General features: G+C 39.6%; 1 protein-coding gene across 24 annotated transcripts in view; it reads left to right on the top strand.

Moving 5' to 3' along the window:
- Positions 1 to 20,892, top strand: part of MECOM (MDS1 and EVI1 complex locus) — a 470,676-nt gene that overhangs the window by 245,005 nt on the left and 204,779 nt on the right. For 3 of the 24 annotated variants that reach the window (XM_083739203.1, XM_083739197.1, XM_083739192.1), the window contains exon 1: positions 13,464 to 13,573. The exons of 17 other annotated variants lie outside the window; for them this stretch is intronic. The gene's annotated coding sequence lies outside the window, so the exon portion shown is untranslated. Of the gene's footprint in view, positions 1 to 13,463; positions 13,574 to 20,892 lie in introns of those variants that run through there. 4 more of the 24 variants (XM_083739199.1, XM_083739190.1, XM_083739196.1 and 1 more) reach the window with 3 other exon arrangements.

Raw genomic sequence — 20,892 nt, 5'->3', positions numbered from 1 at the left:
ATTTATATGTACCCACCTTTAGCATTTGTGACTTCTTTGTATTTTCAACTATTGCACAACTGTCTTGTATACTATGCACTAGGACCCATTTTTTAACAACAGCAATGATAATTTATTATTGTAAGTGAGACACTTTTTAATCAGTGCGGCAAATTCAAAAGCAGTGCCTCATCATTTTCATAACCTTAGGGTGAGTTTATTTCTCTGTAATTTTTTGGAAGCTGCGGAAACCCCGCTCCCCTTACACTAGAGCTAGCATCTCACATTCTGGCCAGATGTTTAAATAAAAGAGTGGGTAAGGAATATCAGTTAAACTTTCAGCTAAAAGGAACATTGCCCCACAATGAGGTTATCATCAGCCTATCATCAAGACTAGAATCTTCACCTGCTGTATTTCACATAGAGTAGATTTGTTACTATGTTTCACCTAAAACAAATTTGATGCTCCTGTTTGGGTGAAAGAGCTGTGAAATTTTGAGAGGAACAAGTTTAGGTAAGTATTATCAGGAGCGGGGTGGATATTTTATTGACAAAGGAAAGAACTCTTTGAATTATCATGTGGAAAGGCCCCTTAGAATTGATGATATTCACAAGGGAGCCAAAGAGGAAAAGTTAAATGAAACTGAACAGCAAAATTGAACCTATTTGTCTTGAAACAGTAGTTAGGAGGTTTTTGTTTTTTCTTTGCATCTAAATGCTTTCATATTAAAGCTCACAATTATTTGATACAAAAATCATATACTGTTACCAGTGAAATCTTAAGAATACCCAGTAATCACCCTACCCCCAAATTTAGTTTTAGTAGAACTCCTGTTGTTCACTCTGTGCCAATGAATAAGGAAACAAACAGTTCTATATGTATCATAGTCCCATTATACGTAGTTATTTAACTTACATGATTGCATTCATTCAGCAGGTCACAAAGAGAACCGCTTCCAGGTCTGTGCCAATAAGTATTAAACCTCATTTAAACAGGTCAAAGTTCATTCTCATACATTGGCCATTTCTAGAACAAGATAACCTACTCAGTCATTCAGTACAATTTATCACTTCAAGTAGGACATGGGCAGTAATATGTCAACCTTTCAGGAAAGAGGTGCAGTATTTTAATGGAGCATCTTTTAAATAGTACCAGAGCCAGATACAGTGTGATTTACAATATGTACACTGATGGCTCTGATGGCATAAGTGGCTCCTAAAGTAGTATCAGTAGTGTTCATTGTTCTAGAGTTACACAAGGTTCTAGCAGTCAATTACAGCATTGTGCACACACTAGTGTAAAAATAAAAGCCCTATCCTTCAGGCTAGTGAGTTTCACTATTACTAGTGTGACGGTCTCTGGGGAAGGTGTGTGTGTGTGTGTGTGTGTGTGAGAGAGAGAGAGAGAGAGAGAGAGAGAGAGAGAGAGAGAGACTAGGGCTGTCTGACCTATAACTCAGATCATGCCTGACCAACTGACCTGAGAAAACAATGTAGTAAACAATGGAGTGCTTAAGGTGGACAGATGTTAATAGTTTCACTTAAAAAACACACATTCTTGCCAGTAACTACTTGTATTTCCAGGGGGAAAGAATAACAGGTTATGAAAATGGAGTGGGCTTACAAAGGCTGTGTGTCCAGCTTTGTAGTTCCCTTTTCTCTTCTTGAAAAAGGAAAACCACAAAGATTGGGATGGTATTTTCTTATGCTAACAAATCAGGGGGAAAGCAGAGAAATTCACCTTAGATATTCCACCCACAGTTCTGGTGCTCACCTTGCTGTTGATTATGCCCTTCAGGAGGAAAGGTTCCATGTTTTCAAAGTGTTAACTAACTTTAATCAAGCAAATAATATAATGGAGCCCTTTGTGGGTTTCTTCTTTCTTTGGTGATAAAGAATATTGCTCTTATTAAAATTTCACACACTTCATAGGTAATAACACTGCTTCTATGACTTCATACTGTTTCCCCAAAATAGTCTCTGGATTGTACTCAGGAAATGTTATTACAAGAATTTCTGTCATATTTTTTGAAAAGATGGTTTCCTCTGAATAGCATGGAACAGTGGGTTATTTAACTGGAATTTTAACTTCCCTGTGTAAAAGGTCAAGGGGTCAGACATCACAGCTACTTTGCCACATAAACTTTTAATGCAACAAAATAGGGAGGAGGGAATCATACAATATCTGAAAAAATAAATGTTACATGAATGCAGTTTCATCTCTGTAAGTTAGATTCGTATAAAAATGAGCAGATGTTGCATACTCTTCTTTGTGGCTCAGGGCTCTTGTGATGGATTACTAAGATTTTCAACAACAAAGCAAGCTCTCCATTTATAGGATTTGGCCCCAGTTGGTAGAGAATGGGAATCTTAATCTCAGAATCGTGAGTTTGAGCCCCACATTGGACAAAATATTCCTGCATTTCAAGCGGTTGGACTAGATGTCCCTCGTGGTCCCTTCCAACTCTACAATTCTATGTTTCTATTATTCTTTCTGTTTTTCTCTCCCTTACACACACAAACTTAGTGTTTTATATTGTTATTATTTATTTCAACATATTATCCCTTTTCATCATCAGAACCCAGGCCATGTTACAGCAATTTAAAATTTGATTTAAAAAACAGTTTAAAACAAATTTCAGATCACATGTGATTATCTGTCAGCAGCAACAATATACAGTATGTGGCCTTTATTGTGGGCATCTAATCGTCAAAAGTCAAAACCTATCTACCTGTTTCATGCAAAGGAGTTCCAGTGGCACATGGAATCTCTACATGTGGGGGCTCCCCTATCCATTTCAATGAACGACACAGCTCTGTCAATGCAGGGTTCTGTTCCACATGCTTTGCATACAGAAAGTCTCAGGCTCTGCCTCCAGCATCTCCAATTAACGGAGACTTCTGAACTGTAATGAAGGGCTGGGCATGATCTCTCACTAACACTCACTAACACATGTTCATATGGAAAGCCTCTGTGCGTTCATTGGAGTGAGCACACGTACAAACATAATGAGCAGGACAAAGGTGAAAAATGCCTCAAAACAAAATGTTAACCCGTTAATAAGGGTTAGCTTTTAACTTTGAAGATCCTAGTTGGATTTGATGGAGTTGAATCCAGCCTTTTCACTTTTCATAATAACTATTTATTGTGCTGTGCACTTTAGCTTTTGGGTTGCACTCACTGAATAAAAGACTAAACTAGTAATTTGTAGCTAGCGGATGAGGTTTTGATTTTGAATTAGCTTGACTGTCACCATTTGAAGCATGTCCTCTCTTTGGTATCCAATTCCAGTGCTGAAGTACCAATTTCATATGATTGGGCATTTTGTTGTTGTTTTATTTTTGCAGGATCAGCTTTTCACCTATAAATGGTGCTTTATGTAGCCACTATTCTACTATTTAACCAATATATTCAGTTTAGTATCTGCTGTCTTTAAAAGGAAAGTGACAGCATTCATTAATATAGTTTACAGAGTTAAAGCAATGCAATTTAAGCTGCAAGATGATTATGAGGTTACTGCATACCAGACAATGTCAAAATCCAGATGTATGCAGGGAACAAACAAAATGGAACAATGTCTACATCAGATAAATTAGAATGTAAATGACAGCATTTAGATTTAAACTTTTGGGCACAGTTCCTTCAATCTCAATGTTATTAGTTAAGCCCTAAAACTTCCATTGGCTTGGATAACCAGTCTGTAGGGAAAACGAAGCTGTTCTATAAGATTATAGTTTTTATTTTTTTTATCAGTTAAAGTGAGCCAAAGCCAAAGATCTTTACAATGAATGCTCTGAAATATGAATGTGGACACATAACCCACCCCAAGTTTCACTAAATCTGGGACCCACATCTCTTTCCATTTACACATACAGTATTTAACAGGCACTGCATTCTAATTGGTAAAATGTCAATGTGACTGCATTTTTTCCTGTCCAAATCTGTGCAATTTGAAATGGTTTGGTCCACCACCTTGATTCAACATGGTGCCCAACAGTGTCCAAATGCAGATCAAAACCCACTCCTCGATCTCAGGAACTGTCACACCAAATCTGTTGGTCATATCTTTGTAGGTGTACAAATCAATGCAATTTGGAATGTTTTCAGCCTGGCATCTTGATTCAAAATGGCATTCATTGGAATCCAAACATAAACCAAAAACTGCTTGTCAGTCTCTGATGTGAACCTGGCAGAGCATAGGAAATTGAAGTTCCTTTGCCACTGATTCTCTCCTGCAGACCTCCATAAAATTGCTCTGTAAACTAGTTAAACTTTCCAGTTGGGAAGATCAGTTTACATGTGACAAGGAAAATCCATGATCTCAACTTCCAGTGACTTTCACATTAGCTAAAAGCATTATTATTATTATTATTAATTACCCACCCTTCACCAGCACATCCAAGGACAGATTACAGCTATTTAAAATTCAGTATTAAAAACAGTTAAAACAAATTACATTCACAGGAATGTGGTGGCTCCTGAAAACAGATATCTCAAATGTCAAGGCCAAAGTAAAGAGATGAATCTTCATCATTCATTGAAAGCTGCATAGTGAATGTGCCAAACACACCTCAATGGGGAGGGAATTGGGGGTCCCAATGCAGCACCAGTGGGTGGGAGATTATCTCAGTCTCCCTGTACTATATTGCCAATGGAAAAGCAGCTATTATCAGTGGAGAGCAAAAATACAGATTCCCATCCACTGTGGCAGCCACAGCAAACTTGATCCATCTGAGGCTGCTTTCAAACAAATAAAATATGCCGAAGATAATTGATGTCTACATTACGCGTAATTTGGTCCAACCACAAACTATTGTTACAGCTGTTCGGAAAATCGATGGCAGAATGATGCAATCAAATCACAAACACTTATTTTCTTCCATCTTGTTTTGAGCCTGCCTTACTCACTGTGTCCCTGGGACGATGAAAGTAGTAACCGCTAGTGGTTGAAATCAGTGCATATACAGGCAACTTATGCACACTTAACACCTGTGATTTCAACTTCACGTGGCTGAACACTGGCTAGTTGAAATCACACAAATTAAATGTGCAGAAGGCCAAGAGCGTAAAAGCTCTTTTTGTGCAGGGTTTTCCCAGCACAGAAAAACTTTTAAACTTTCAGACTTTCTTACCAAGCTCTGGAAGGCGAGTTACCTGTATTACTGACTTACATTCCTGCAAAGCTGCTGTAAAATGGCTGGAAGTCAGTAGCATTGGTGTGAAGCAATCTACCACAAAGCACTACTACCGCTGGAACGTGCACTAAGACACTGCTGCCCTAAATTTAAGAAATATAAGACAAAATATTATTAACCTAATACAAAATGTTTTGTATTTTAAAATCTTTTCACTCTCACAGAAGTCTCACCAGCCCTCTTGATCCAAGATTGAGTTCATTTTTTATTATATCTTATCTAAAAAGTTTTCTCGATAACTCTATGAGATCAAGCTCCATCTGCAGTGAAGCAGACCGATTTAGGTCTGATGGGAATGTTGCCTGGAAAAATGCTATTCATTCTGTTAGTGGGATGCTTGGAGAGATTCTAATCTCCCAGTGCCACAAATGCTCTTCCCTGTTGAAACAGGTTGGGCAACGTCTTCTTGACAAAGAAAACCTGGACACATGCCAAAGCAGCACGGTTATATAATTCCAATTGCTAGATGAATAAGTAGTCAACCACGATGTGCAGACTCATCCTTTAGCAATCCAGTCATGTGAATCGAGGAAAATCAGAGTCAACAAAGTATTGCTTAATTTTAGTATGGGACTTAGGAACTCTGACTGCTTTATAAATGATTAGGAAAGGTAAAAAATGTAGATGGGACTGGTCTGAACTGGAATGGGAACTGAATGGATGCATAAATAAATAAATAATAGTGATGCATGCAAGCCGTCAGTTGCCAAATACAAGTGGTCTCCCAAATCCAGAAAAAAATGGTTGCTGACTTCTGGTTTACCTTTTGGTCTTTATGAAAGCAGCTTTACTTTTTTCAAAGACCCTGTGGTAGCTGCATGAGAACTAGAATTAGCAGTCAATAAAGCTGATAATTAGCATAAATGCTTGGTTCAATACAATAGGACTCTTTCAGCTAATTACCCCCTCCATAAGTGATTACAGCAGGTGACGTACAATGCTGAAGGGATTAATTCAGCTGAGCTTATATATCAGGGAGACAAAAGTGTCTGTGTGTGTGTGTGTGTGTGTGTGTGTGTGTATGTGTGCATGTCATATTCAGATACCAGACATCTCAGAAATTAAAATTAGTGACATCCAAAATGTAACAAATTTTATTTCAAGATGCTACATATGATCGCTGGATGGCTCAGTTGGTTAGAGCATGATGCTGATAACGTTGCAGGTTTGATCCCTGTATGGGACAGCTGCATATTTCCTGCATTGCAGGAGGTTGGACTAGAGGATCTTCAGGGTCCCTGAGGAGAGAAGAAGTTTGTACACTACCTTGAGATCCTTGGAGGAAAGGTAGGATATAAATGTAGGGGGGATAATATAAATGACTCCAGTACTTTTAGAACATTTAATCTGGGTGTTCTCTTACTGTGGAAAATCTGAGAAGTAAAGTTAACCATAGTCACTGCTGGTGTGGGAGCTCATTACTGCGTTCAGGTGTGTGTGGTTTGTCCATTCATCACCTCTACTTCCAGTTGCTCCTCACCTGAGAACAACATAGCCATTTTGCTACCGGTGGCCCCCAATACCAAATAAAATATGTCTATACTTTAAGATGTCTGGGGATTACCTTGGGTATTGTAATTTCTCTAAATACACTGGACTTCAGATAGAGGAAAACAGAGGTCTTGTCTCTTTCATAATTTCAGTACTACATTGTTGCTGTGCTTTTTTTTGAGTGCCTCAGAGAATGTGTGATTGTGGTGCTAATAGTGGCAGCACCCTGCAAGGTATTCCTAAGAAAGAAATTGGATATTGTCACCCACCCTCACCAAATCAAATAGCAGATCACTCTGAATTGCACTCTTGTGCAATAACTCTGTCTTTCTCTATATTAGGCATAGGCAAACTCTGGCCCTCCAGATGTTTGGGATTACAATTCCCATCATCCCTAGCTAACAGGACCAGTAGTCAGGGATGATGGGAATTGTAGTCCCAAACATCTGGAGGGACAGAGTTTGCCTATGCCTGCTCTATATATTTAAATCCAAATAGAAGTTTATATTCTGCCGCCATCCAAAGGACATGCCTATTTTTTGAACATTGTGAAACCTTATAACTAAGGGATAATAGCATTTGCTCTTGAATACTTCTGGTGGTTTTTGGGGTGTTTTTTTTTTAGTAAAAAATACCTGCACACATTCCCAGGATTGAAAAAGGAGTGTAGACTGGAAGAGCAATTGAAGGGAGGGGAAAGAAAGCACAGCCTGGTTACATTCCAGAGCTTCACCACTGGAGTGGATGGCAAACAGCAGAATAATAACTTAATATCCATGACTGAAGAAACAGAATATGTGGAAGGCTTACATGCCAGTTGCACACAAAGAAAATTCAGATCTGAACGACCCATTTGTGATACACAACCCACATCTGGAAGCAGCCCTTATTTGTGTATTTTATTTTGCTCACAATGAATTTGTAGAAATTGGCTTTCTAACTTACATGGTATGTTTGGGATTTGTTAATTTGCAGAAAATTAAGGAAAGCACATCTATCACACTTTCTGTGCTATATTCCTTTAAAATTCTCCACAGCTCAGAAAGTAGCTGTTCTATCAGCGTCAATCATGTTCCCTTAGGCAAATGTTTAAAAAAATGTGTCCAAGGAACAGGCCTTTCAAAATAAATAAAACCTTTGCTTTAAAATGAATTTTTAAAAATAATCCAAAAATTAGCCATATAGCAATCCTATATAATTCATTATGAGAACATCAATTTCTTTAATTTAGCCATGAGAAATGAACAGAAAAAAATTAGCATAAGCTTAATGAGTGGAGCAGAAGCTAGTAATAACTTTGAAACTGCCTCTGATATCATGTGGGGAAATAGTTGATAGGCTACCTTATATACTATAGAATTCCCTCTGCTCACCTTGGATTCAACAGTTTTTACCCACTTGAGGGTAAGCGCCTGTGGAAAACACCTCCAAAATCCACTTTACAACACGGCAGAAAGCTTTGCTATAACCATATGTTTTCTCTGTAAATGTATGTGGTGACCTTGGAGCCATCCAAATCCCAGGACACATCTCAGTTGCTCACTCACACTTTTCTGGCGAATCAGGAGTAAAAATCAAAAGGCTCTTTGAGGATTACTGAAAAGGAATTCCACATGTGCGAGTGTGTCTATGCACATACAGGCCATTCCTTCAGAGGAGCAATCTCACCCAAATCAAATGAATACTATCGGAACATGCTTTTAAAAGATTAGAACCCCAAAGATGAAACTGGAAAGGCTTTTGAGTTTTTATTGGGTACAAGGCAATTTATGTGGTCCACCCAACTGCGTTTTTTAAAAGTCACATTTGGACACATTTTAACCTCACAGAATAGAAGTCATTTGGTATAAGCTGTAGATGTTTGCAGCACTGCTCTCTCTCTCTCTCTCTCTCTCTCTCTCTCTCTCTCTCTCTGTGTGTGTGTGTGTGTGTGTGTCTGTACACACACACACAAATGCCCTCAGTGTCATTCTCCAGTGGAGGAAAGTGATTGATACTCTGCAAAATAGATGCTTACTTTTTATTACGCTGTCCGTTTTGGAAAGATAATAAGCCATTTTTTTCAAGACTGTGTTGCAGCAAGTCTTATGTCCCAGCCTTGATACAGACTACATTCTCTTATGCAAAGGTACAGGCAAGGGTCTCCTTAACACCCTCTTCCAACAGTGATTCAGAGCACTCCCTTCTTATACATCTCAGCTGCTCACTTCCAAAGGGGGATCTATAACCCCATCCCCCGGTGTGAACATCAACAGAGGTTTTGACAGAGCCTTCCTCTTAATATGCACCCCAGCCACTCACTCTAAGACACAGACAAAGGACCTTTTTTTAACCCCAATCCCCTTAGTATGGCCAGCAACAGTGATCTTCTCAGAATGTTCTGTTATTCATTCAGCTGATTCTATTGTAGAAGCCAAAATGCAGGTAAAATGAGAGTGAGCAGATGTATAATGGAAGAACGATCACATCTTTTGTTGATGTTCACAGGGTAGAAGGAGGGTGGAGAAGAGCTTTTTGCCCAGTTCTCAACTCATCCAGAGTAAGTGGAGGGACTGTTTCTGACACTTTGGCCCACGCTCAATTCAGAATATAGCACCTTCAACTTTATGAAATATTATAGCTGCAAAGGTTGGTGTGTCACTAGAATTAAAAAACTATATATTTTGTACAAATACCAAATGCATTTTGACCATAAATTGATCTTATTCAGTCACAATTACACAAATATATATACACAACCCACCCTCTCAACCTACTCTGCTTTGTATAATCTGCTATATATCTTGGAAAGTTGTTTAGTTGTCCATTTGCTATGCATTTGAACACTGCTTAACATATCATAACAAATTTCCCATGATGATTCCTGAGATCAAGGGACAGGTCTTGGCCTATATTTGGATATAATTAGCATCCATTTCTGAGTAACATGAGGCACAAGGCTTCTACAGAAACAATAATGGTATGAAAGTAATGTCACCTGTGAAACAGACAGAACTTTACTTTTATATAGATAATTTAATAACGGAGTCTGTGAAACAACTATACTGGCTTCCAGTTTGTTTCTGGGCACAGTTTGAAGGACCTGATAACCTTTAAAGTACAAATGGTTCAGAACCAGGATAAGTGAAAGACCATATTCTCATATGCAAGCATGCTCACCTATTTAGATAATCTGCAGAGACCCTGTCATGTGTCCCTTTATTTCTGGAAATACACTCAGTTGGGAGGACCTTTTCTGAGGACTTTTCTATGGCTGTCCTTGGCTTGAATATTCCCTCCCAAGGGAGGAAGTTCTCACCACTTGGTCAACGGCTTTCTGCAAATATTAAAATAATCCTTGTTAAGAAGACTTTTGGTTTGTAGAATTGGTTTTTAACACTTCCCAAATTACATGTTCAGCAGCATTCTAAAGTTTTCTTATTCTAACACTTTCACCATGCATGCAATCACTTAATTTGCCTTAATATACACAGCATTCTGCAATGTTAAGATCATTTAAAAAAAACGAATCTGGGCTTCATCCAGCCATTTGGGGTTCTGTTCTTTAAAGTACAGTGGATTCTTCCTCACCACTGTGAAAATGGTTGAGAACATTGGCTGCTAATGGCAATTCCACAGTGAAAGGAACACTGGCTAATATTCTCCTTAACCATCTAATGCAGGAAGAAAGTTGAATGTTTTTCTAAAAGCAGCACGTTTCTGCATCTGAAGTAAAATAAACCAGAACTTTGTTTATCAAAGTAATTATTCTCTGGGGAGGGAATGGGAAAGATGGAGGCAATTATGAATGACCTTGATTTGTATAGTCACTGAGAACTTCTGAATCAGTGGCTGACACAGCCATAGCTTCATTTTAAATACAGCTTTTTTGTTTTAATGTTCCAGCCATGACTACATGCTCATGAGGTTTTGAACTGGTGGGGTCATGGTGGATAGTTCGACGTAGATCTTGACCCAGTGTGCAGCAGCTGTGAAAATGGCAAATTCCATGCTATGCTTCATCAGAATGAACTGATTGTAAAACTGTCAATATCATAATACCATTATGCAAGGGGGAGTGGGTGGCACTGTGGTCTAAACCACTGAGCCTCTTGGGCTTGTTGATTGGAAGGTTGGCAGTTTGTATCCGCACGACGGGGTGAGCTCCCGTTGCTCTATCCCAGCTTCTGCCAACCTAGCAGTTTGTAAGCACACCAGTGCAAGATGTACCGCTGTGGTGGGAAGGTAAATGGCATTTCCGTGTGCTCTGGCACTCGTCACGGTGTCCTGTTGCGCCAGAAGTGGTTTAGTCCTGCTGGCCACATGACCCAGAAAGCTGTTTGTGGACAAATGCTGGCTCCCTTGGCCTGAAAAGCGAGATGAGCGCTGCAACCCCATAGTCGCCTTTGACTGGACTTAACTCTCCAGGGATCCTTTACCTTTAACCATTATACAAATCTATGGTATGATCACACTATATATTTTCTGTACTCTTCTGGCCACCTTGGATCAAAAAGGATATCGAAGAACTAGAAAAGGTTCAGAAAATGATCAAGGGATTGGAAAGGTTGAGGAAAGGTTACATAGCATCTGGGGCTTTTTAAGTTAAGAGAAAAAATGAAGAGAATACATGATAGGGGTGTTTAAAAGTATCCACAGTATAGGGAAAGTGGAGAGAGAATATTTTCTCTTCTCTCATAATACTACAGCCCAGGGTCATCAAATTAAGCTGAATGTTGGAAGATTCAGGACAAAGTAGTTTTTCACCAGCGTGTAGTTAAACTGTGGAATTTGCTCCCATGAGAAGTAGTGATGGCTACCATCTTGGATGGCTTTAAACAGACAAATTAATGGTGGATAAGGCTGTGATCTACTTCCACTTTTGGAGGCAGTATGCTTCTGAATGCCAGTTGTGGGAATCACAAGTGAGGGAGTGCTGTTGTGCTCAGGTCCTGCTTTGCGGCTTTAGGGCTTGCCATGGGCTTCTGTTTGGCCAATGTGAGAACAGGACGCTGCACCAAGTGGGCCATTGCCCTTATCCAGAAGGCGGTGCTTATGTTCTTATGGCTAGGAGAAAGAACATCATTTTTGTCAAGGTTTTTGCTGGGGATTCCTACATGACAGCTTTTGCAAGAGCTTGGATGAGTTAATTCAAGAGCTTGGATGAGTTGACCTGATTGTCACAAGTTCCATGCAATGGCTGTATGGTACCAATCCTCATGCCATTCCCCACTTGCCCATTTACAAACGGAGAGAATTGCAGAGCTGGCACATGATAAAATTTTGTGCAACTCAGTAAAAGGATGGAGTTACTTGTGCTGGACAACTACATTTCTGCTGGCCTGCATTTCTCTTCCTCTTGTGCAGTACTGGGATTTCCCCTGACCTTCCTGAGTGGATGGGGGGGGGGAGCTCATGGGGAGGAGAGTGAGGGGATCATTCCATTGCGCAAGCAAAAATGTAGTTGCATCAGTGGGAGACATTGTGCTGGTTTGTGCTAGTGAAACAGGTTAGTTGAATCTGGCCCTAAAGCCAAAATAACACACTGAGGATAACCGTGTTGCACAACGTGAACGGCAGTGTCAGGATGAAGGGATTTCCCGTTTGAATGTTCCTCTTCATAAGATAATGAAAAATAGAAATGAGTCACATTTAGAAAAAGCTAAATACTTCAGGATGAGACCTAGATTACAATTCATTTTCCTACTGTGCTACATTTTGGTGTACATGGTTTGGTTTTATTTGTTTTTCATTTGTACTACTTATGTTGTTGTAACTCACCCTGGAATCTTAGGTTGTAGGGTTAATAATAATAATAATAATAATGGCCTGATTAAACATTAAATGCATGTAAAATTACCCTGATGTCACTTTTTAAACAGTAGAATTGGAAGGGTGTGTGCTGAACCCTCTCTTCTTCCATTTTCTTGCACTAAATCACCTCTCCAAAAATAGCTTCTCACTAAAATATATATCAGAGCAATGTAACATCCAGAAGAGTGGAGAATTTTATACAGAGGAAATCAGTTAGGTATCCTATTCTGCCACCAGCAGTTTGAATCTGTACAATCCCAGTAGGGCTGTATCACATAATCATTCTAAATATTCAAAACTAGCATGAGAACTAGCACAATATTATCTTACTTTGGGCTGAAACACTGCTGAACATGAAGTAGAAGGATATATGTTTGGGAAGTGACAGAGGCATTGCGGTACAGTAGGTGGATTGATTTACTTGTGCAAACTGAAAAATTGTTCTTAATAATGCTGGCATCAGGGTTCTCAAGTTTGATAAGCACATGCTGAAAAGTCCATTTGTTTCATTCTATATTATAGGGCTCTAGCAATAAGCATAGATATTAGAAAGTAAATCCTGTTTCAAAACTAGGCGTTGCCAATACTTTCCATTAAACTAGAATCTCCAAACATAGTATCCAGTCAGGTTTATAAACTGCCTTAAAGTGTGGATCAGGCCACTTGCCCAATGTTGGCCATGCTGACTTTCCATTTTCTCAAGCAGAGTTCTTTTCAAGTCTTGTTACTTGACAGCTTTCTTTTTAAGTGGGAGATGACAGGGATCGAGCCTCAGACCATGAGCTTGCTAACGTGTGCTCTCTCTCTCACCACGCTGCTTCTTTCTCAGCTTTGATTTAGCAGTGAGAACCGCAAAGGTAACAAAATCCAGAGAGACCTGCATAAAATACATTCACCAGTGGGTGACGTGCATTCCTTTAGAATACTGGCATTGGCAGGAGAAGGTTGCTCTTCCTTAGGTGCAAACTCCTCCTCTTACTGTCCTAGAGTTCCACCTACAACCCAGGCCAGCATGTTCTGAAAGCAGCTCACCCTCTTAACTTTTACTGGAGTAGCTCAGAGGACAAACTGCAGGAACCCTCTTCACTAACCTCTGCTTCACCCCTTTTAAGCTGTGAGTTTGAAGTTGTTTTGTGTTGAGATATGTTTTTTTCAAAACTGTCTTTTCAGCGTTATCATTTTTAAAAAGCTTGTTTAACTTTTATGTATGCACTTGGCAATGAGTTACTATAAAGCAAATAAAACGATGTCCCAGCTGCCTGGAAGGAGTGATACGGCAGATAGCATTCACACCCTCATCTTTGTATTCCATTCCTTCAAGGATATCAGTAAGTAAACAGTACCGAGACGCTAATATGTTTAATAAAGAAACAATTTCTTGGGTCTCATGTTGTAACTGTGAGAAAGGTAACTCTTTCTTTCTATTTTTTGTTCAGGTGCTTTTCACTGATATTGTCCATTTGGTATCGGTCTGGATGACCGCCAGAGTCAGGAGTGTTCTGAAAACTTAGAATCGTCTCTATGGGTGTCTGTAGCCAAGGGAGTTCAAAAGGTAGTAGTGAGTTAGACTGGTTTCACCTGGGGGAGGGGACTGGTTTCAAGTACAGGCACCCTAAAGAATGAAGTGTTTAGTGATGTATTAAAATTAAATCTCTTTGAAGTGTTTCTACTCAAAAGATGCTATCTGCTAGGGTACTCTCCTGAGACACGGACATGAACTGGAGTTGCATCTGATGTGCTCTTGCACAGCTCCTGTTCATTTCAGTGAACTGTGTGGAGGAGCTCTTCTTGGCTGAATATACCCTTGGAGCAGTGGGCCTCTGAAGCGAAGTGTGGACTGTTTTTAATGTAGAAGCAAGTTCTTTCCTGACTCCGCCCAGGACATGTATTGGTGGGTCCAGAAGCGCAGGACTAACCTCCCCTTTTAATCATGCAGCATTGAACAGCTGCAGCCATTACTCCGAGTGCAGCATCCTCTTTTTGCTCTGCTGGCATAATGTCTAAAGCTCAGTCAAGTTTGCAAAGCTTTTAATATGTGACCTTCTCTCCTGATACAACAGCAAGACCAGGACAAAAAGAAAAAAAGAAATCCTCCAACTGCCCCTTAAAGCCTTTTGGGGTTCACATTGACCTTCGCCTTGCTTTTTGATACAGTCTTTTTGGAAATTCTGTTGTGCATGCCCTGTTGAAATGAGCAGTAGCGGTATAATTACAAGGGTTGGGCTAGATGATCATTAATATTTGGCATATAGTTGTTAAGGCAGTGATCCACTGCTGCCTCTGAGCAGATGTCCCAGACAAAAAGAACTGCAGACAGATCCAAAAGGCACGTTTAAATCACACAACTTCCCTCAAAGTATTCTGGGAATTGTAGTTTCCCTTCACAGGGCTATAATTCCTAGAACCCTTAACAAGCTACAGTTCACAGGATTGTTTGGAGGAAACCATGTGCTTTAAATGTGCATTGGGTGTCCTTTAAATGTATGGTATGAATCTGCCTTAAGTCACCATCTCTCCTAGAAAAAAGGTAATAATAATAATAATAATAATAATAATAATAATAATAATAATTTTATTATTTATACCCTGCCCATCTGGCTGGGCCTCCCCAGCCACTCTGGGCGGCTTCCATAAAAACCAAAAATACACTAAAATGTCACATGTTAAAAACTTCCCTGAACAGGGCTGCCTTAAGATGTCTTCTGAATGTCAGGTAGTTGTTTATTGCTTTGACATCTGCTGGAAGGGCGTTCCACAGGGTGGGCGCCACTACCGAGAAGGCCCTCTGCCTGGTTCCCTGTAGCTTTGCTTCTCGCAATGAGGGAACCGCCAGAAGGCCCTCGGCGCTGGACCTCAGCGTCCGGGCAGAATGATGGGGGTGGAGACGCTCCTTCAGGTATACTGGGGCAATATGTGCTTTCTGTTGAATGAGAAAGAGAGTGGGGTGGCCATCTTGTATATCCCCCCCCCGCCCAGTACTGAGGAAAGTTCCCTGTTGGTATGACCCCTGGCAGTTAGGTGCAGTCAAAGGCAATTATGGGGTGTGTCACTCATCTCACTTCAGGCTAAGGGAGTCTGTGTTTGCCCACAGACACCTTTGCATTACTATATGTTGGACCAATGAGCTTACACAAATGCCACCAATATAAGAACGATGTGATGAATGTGAAGCTTTATGTACACAGCACATGTTGTGGCTGTATGATCCTAGCTGTGGTGAAAGAAACCCCAGGGTCTGCAGTCACAAAGTTCAATCTGTTAGAGAAGTAGGAAGAATGGGAGGGGCAGGAGAACAAGTGAGAAGTAACAATGCCTCATCTAGAATGGTCCAACTCATTGAAAAGATGGTTTGACTATATATGTACTTTAATAACCTACTTGCTTACTTAAACTTTTAATATTTAATATTTGTTTGTGTAAGGTTGACATCTTGCGGCAGCTCATTACCACTGTTTTTAAAATTTATTATTTTAGTGATTATTTTTATAATTATGATGAATATCCATCTTGTATTTGTAAGTAGGAAGGTGGCTTGGAACAGGATTGTTTTTTAAAAAAAGAAGCTTCCTTCTACTGAGTCAGAGAAACATTTGATGTAGCCAAGTCCCATCTCTCAGAAGAGTCTTGAACAGAGGACTTTCCCAGCCATGTGTCTTGACATAACAACACAGGAAGGATTTCACTGATCGAACTACTTCTTCCTTGCTATGTGTATGATTTGGTTCTGTGGATTTACTACTCAGTTTCATTACACTAATGCAGTTCAGAGAGAAAAAAAGTCCCCAATGTCTTAACACCTGGATTATTTTTAAGTTTTTAAATATGTCTCTACATAGTCTAAGGATCCCAAGCCTATTTTCTCAGATGGTATAATAAGCATGCAAGGGCTTATCTCCTAATCAATGTAGCATCTGAAAAGAGCTTTTTTTCCCTGTGTGTTGAAAAATACCACGAACATTTTTTTCATAGCTTTCATGTTATGTGATTTGTTTAATGTTCTCTTGCCTTTGGCAAGTCTTAGAAAATTATTTTCCCTTTAAAAGGCCGTCACCTCTTAGATGGTGCAAGGGAGTTGTTATATTCCTCTGTTATTTTTTTCTATATATTTACTTATCAATTCTATTCTCTGAATAGTTGTTGAAAGAACAAAAGTTTGTAAATTATACAACACCAAACAGTGAATCCAGTCCATGGCAGCAAGCCCAGACACTGTCAGATGTTTTTTCCTTTTCCTGGCTGGTTCTTGACAATTATTACGGATTACAGAAGTGTTAACATTTCTGTATTTAAACATTTTTGGTTGTTGTTTCGGTTAAGCATAGTCTGTACTCTATACTACAGCAAGTAGCCTTTTGTTAAACAGAAGGGTTGGCATTAAATTACTTTATTTCTGATAGAGATTGGGAGTCAAAAGACCCTGGTTTCACTGTCTGTTCCTGAGCCCTATGTTAATTGAACACCATAATGTTTTTTATTCCCCCATGTAGCTATCAAATCCAAATGTTTTTCATTCATTTTATATATTAATTTTCCAAATTTCTTATGCAAAAATGAAATTAGGCATTTACTTATGCTTAAGGGAAAATAGTGACAAAGTATATATTGTTCTTTCTACAATATCATGCTTGTTTTAGTAGATTCCCACCCAATCTAGTGATTCATTGGTTTGGGTAAAGAGCTGCTTAGTGTTCCCTAAAATGGAGTGATCTCTTATGAGGAAGTTACTACCATTCTGCTTGAGACCACACTCAATTATCTTGACTTGCCGATTTTTGCCTCTGTTACCTACTTCCTTTCTGAGGCTTCTACAAGGTCTCAGTACTCCAATATTTAATTCAAAAAGTTACTATCTAGCAGCCCTTGCAAAGGAATATAGAATATGTTGTTCTTGATAAGGGCATTCTAGCTAACTCTTTCTATCAATGACTGAGATCCTGGAATGCTGAACAGTAACTGCAGCAGCTAACAGGATGTAAATTACAGGTCCAGAAGCTGAATATTCAGTGTCCAGGAATTTCTTAAAGATTCAGTTTGGAATGGAGATGGCAGGCTACAGAGCAATCCTGGTGAGGGGTTGGGGGTGCAGAGCACTGGACTCATCATCTGCAGCCCTGCTGGCCAGGGTGAAAGGGGTGTGCCTCCTTTTTTTGCTGAACTAGCTGCAGGCTACAGCAGAGAGCCCCTCACCAGAAAATGGTGGATTCAAAATAGCTTTGAATCCAGTTGATGACTAGCTCTGCTCTTCCTCTGCCCCAGTGGAGGCTTCAATGGCAGTGATGCCCAACTGAAGGACTCCTCTGTTTAATACCTATTCCCTCTAGCAGCACTGAGAAGGGGTTAAGATTGCAGCCTTAGTCTCTGTTGCAGTCATCAGGTTAAATATGAGATCCCGGGATAAAGAAGGAATCAATAACTGATTCCCATGTTTTGAAAACATGAAACCCACCTATTAACCAAGTCTGTCTCAAGCCTAAGAGAAACATAAAACCTCCTGCTTAGGTAGAACTTGGATGCAAAGAGAAACATGGTAGTCTTTGTATTAGCAAAGCCAGAGATTAGTTTTTCATGATGCACTTTATGTGGAACTGTTTTTGAAGTCGGTCTGGTAAGTTTAGCTGGTGCAGAATGTTGCTGACAGCAGCACAGCTGCACTGACTGCCTTTAAATTTCTGTGACCAATTCAAAATTCTGGTTTAATATGGATCCGGGCAGCAATATCAGATGGAGCATCTCAGTGTGCTTCTTCCAAGAGATGTCCACATAGGAGAGGTCCTTTTATTGGTTGTATTTCTCTCAAACCTCCCACTCCAAAAACCCCACAAACAAACAAACAAACAAACAAACAAACAAACAAACAAACAACTATGGAATTTTCTCCTCAAGTTAAATAGTAAACAAAGGCAGCCATGAGGGTCCATAAGAAAAAAACCTGCAAAATCCACACTTTATTAGGACCAATCAGAATTCCACAAAAAACTGAGCAATGTTTCCAGTTCTTCAGTGTACATTAATGTATAATTTGTAACTTGGTGCTCATGTTTAGTCTGAATTTTAAAAGAACTGAAATGAGGCAGATTGTCTTCCATGCATATTGGAAAGATTGAAACAAAAGCAAATGTTTCATATTGGGAATATCTCTAATCATGTTCTCTTGGGACTGGTTTATACGTGCACATGCAGTGAAGTCTTCCTTTGCATGTTGACTATCCCCCCTCAGTCTCATCTGAAAAGGCATTTCTCAAAAATTTAACCCTGCTACACAAAATTGCCAGTACAGTGGTACCTTGGGTTAAGAACTTAATTTGTTCTGGAGGTCCGTTCTTAACCTGAAACTGCTCTTAACCTGAGGTACCACTTTAGCTAATGGGGCCTCCCACTGCTGCTGCTGCCGTGCTGCCACCGCGCACTTTCTGTTCTCATCCTGAAGCAAAGTTCTTAACCCGAGGTATTATTTCTGGGTTAGCGGAGTCTGTAACCTGAAGCGTCTGTAACCCAAGGTACCACTGTATTACCACATCGAATGAAGTCCCACAAACAACAATCTAAAGGAAGTAGTCTTTGTGTTACACTTTGCTAGGCTCAATAGAGACTGGATGACATGTTTCTAACTTCAAAAGTTCAATAATGAGCTTGTTCTAGAACCTTTTGAAAGGTTGTAGCCTTTGTATGTGTTTGCCAAGCTTTCCCTTCATTGTTCCACAGTGTTAAATCCATAAATCATTTGCCTGACAAATATTCATGGTTTATTGAGGCAAAGCCGGAGCGTTAACTGGCATATTCTATTGAAATATTCCTTCGCCAAATCTTGATAAACTAAAACAACTCTCTAGTAAGCATTGCTGTTTCTCCTCCTGCCTCCTTCATTATTTTGGCACAAGGGTGCTAGCTTTATGAAGAGCTTTGTTGAACCCTATGATATTGTCTTGCCATTCTATATGGGAGAGTTTGGGTACTGAAAACTGAAAGTCTGTAAGGAAGGGAAAGAGGTGGCAACTAAAAACATCTTCTGTCACTTGCAAATCAGCTTAAGCAGGTTGTCAGAACTTACTTTTTAGTTTTTATGTACATAGATTGTCAAAGGATGTTGCCCACCAAAATACTAGGGTGACAAGAACAGTGCCAGGTAGACATGCCTTTAATGGAAGAAGTGGGGTGCAAAAGCACCAATCTAATGTTGCAGATGACCTAGTCTTGACCTTGCAGGAGCCAGAATCTAGTACAAAAAGAGTATTACAACTGATTCAAAACTTTGGTCGGGTGGCGGGATTTAAACTAAATAAACAGAAAACCAAGGTGTTGGGGAAAAACTTGACAGATACAGAGTCAGAACGGTTTCAGAGAGAAACAGAACTAACTGTGGTTAAAAAAGTAAAGTACCTAGGGGTAAACATAACAGCAAAAAATCTGAGTCTATTTAAGGATAATTATGAAAAATGTTGGTCTGAAATTAAGAGAGACTTGGACAGTTGGTCAAAATTGAAGCTTTCTTTGCTAGGCCAAATTGCTGCTATTAAGATGAATGTATTGCCTAGGATGTTGTTTTTGTTTCAAACATTGCAAATTGTGGACAAGACGGAGTGTTTCCGGAAGTGGCAGAGAGATATTTCTAAATTTGTCTGGCAGGGCAAAAAGATATTAACTGATGCGAAAGAAAGAGGGGGCTTCGCCCTGCCAGACTTAAAACTGTACTATGAAGCCGCAGCTTTCTGCTGGCTAAAAGACTGGCTACTTCTTGAAGACACTGATGTGTTGGATTTGGAAGGTTTTAACAATGCTTTTGGTTGGCATGCATACTTATGGTATGACAAAGTTAAGATCAATAAGGCCTTTAAGAACCATATTGTCAGGAAAGCAGTATTTAATGTCTGGATAAAATACAAAGACTTATTGGAAAACAAGACTCCGAGGTGGCTTTCGCCTCTGGAAGCTAAGGCCCGAAAAAGACCTAATATGGAGGCCAAATGGCCAAAATATTGGGAAATATTAGAAAAAGATGGAGACAATTGGAAATTGCAGAGTTTGGAGAAAATGAAGGATAAAGTGCGAGACTGGTTACATTACGCTCAGATTAAAGAAGTTTTTAAAAATGACAGAAAGTTAGGGTTCCAGGTGGAGAAATCGAAGTTGGAAACAGAATTGCTAGAACCAAAGACTAAGGTATTATCTAGAATGTATAACTTGCTATTAAAATGGAATACACAAGACGAAACGGTTAAATCGGCTATGATAAAATGGGCACAGGACATTGGGCATAACATTATGTTTGAGGACTGGGAAAGGTTGTGGACCACTGGGCTGAACTTCACCGCATGTAATGCTCTGAAGGAAAATGTAATGAAAATGATGTATAGGTGGTACATGACCCCAGTTAAACTTGCCAAAATATACCATTCGTCTGATAATAAATGTTGGAAATGTAAGGAAAATGAAGGA

This window comes from Podarcis gaigeae, assembly GCF_964106915.1.
Source record: "Podarcis gaigeae genome assembly, chromosome: 5".
Classification (NCBI taxonomy): domain Eukaryota; kingdom Metazoa; phylum Chordata; class Lepidosauria; order Squamata; family Lacertidae; genus Podarcis; species Podarcis gaigeae.
This window is presented reverse-complemented; position numbering and strand designations above follow the sequence as displayed.